The sequence below is a fragment of the Bison bison genome, unplaced genomic scaffold, assembly GCF_000754665.1.
Source record: "Bison bison bison isolate TAMUID 2011002044 unplaced genomic scaffold, Bison_UMD1.0 scf7180017860102, whole genome shotgun sequence".
In the NCBI taxonomy this organism is placed as follows: domain Eukaryota; kingdom Metazoa; phylum Chordata; class Mammalia; order Artiodactyla; family Bovidae; genus Bison; species Bison bison.
In genome coordinates this window covers 47,790-48,928 of record NW_011490674.1, presented here as the reverse complement: position 1 = coordinate 48,928, position 1,139 = coordinate 47,790, and positions in this window count along the sequence as shown.

Below are 1,139 nucleotides of genomic sequence, written 5' to 3'. Positions count from 1 at the left end.
TCTATCAGATCTAGGCCCTTAAATCTATTTCTCACTTCCACTGTATAATCATAAGGGATTTGATTTAGGTCATACCTGAATGGCCAATGGTTTTCCCTACTTTCTTCAATTTAAGTCTGAATTTGGCAATAAAGAGTTCATGGTCTGAGCCACAGTCATCTCCTGGTCTTGTTTTTGCTGACTGTATAGAGCTTCTCCATCTTTGGCTGCAAAGAATATAATCAGTCTGATTTCGGTGTTGACCATCTGGTGATGCCCATGTATAGAGTCTTCGCTTGTGTTGTTGGAAAGGGTGCTTGTTATGACTAGTGCATTTTCTTGGCAAAACTCTATTAGTCTTTGCCCTGCTTCATTCCATATTCCAAGGACAAATTTTCCTGTTACTCCAGGTGTTTCTTTCTTTTTTTTTTTAGAATTTATTTATTTATTTATTTTTTCAATTTTAATTAAAAAAAATTATACATGTGTTCCCCATCCTGAACCCTCCTCCCTCCTCCCTCCCCATACCATCCCTCTGGGTCGTCCCAGTGCACCAACCCCAAGCATCCAGCATCGTGCATTGAACCTGGTGATCCAGCAATCCCACTGCTGGGCATACACACTGAGGGAACCAGAAGGGAAAGAGACACGTGTACCCCAATGTTCATCGCAGCACTGTTTATAATAGCCAGGACATGGAAACAACCTAGATGTCCATCAGCAGATGAATGGATAAGAAAGCTGTGGTACATATACACAATGGAGTATTACTCAGCCATTAAAAAGAATACATTTGAATCAGTTCTAATGAGGTGGATGAAACTGGAGCCTATTATACAGAGTGAAGTAAACCAGAAGGACAAACACCAATACAGTATACTAACGCATATATATGGAATTTAGAAAGATGGTAACGATAACCCTGTATACGAGACAGCAAAAGAGACACTGATGTATAGAACAGGCTTATGGACTCTGTGGGAGAGGGAGAGGGTGGGAAGATTTGGGAGAATGGCATTGAAACATGTGAAATGTCCAGGTGTTTCTTGACTTCCTACTTTTGCATTCCAGTCCCCTATAATGAAAAGGATATCTTTTTTGAGTGTTAGTTCTAAAAGGTCTTGTAGGTCTTCATAGAACCGTTCAACTTCAGCTTCTTT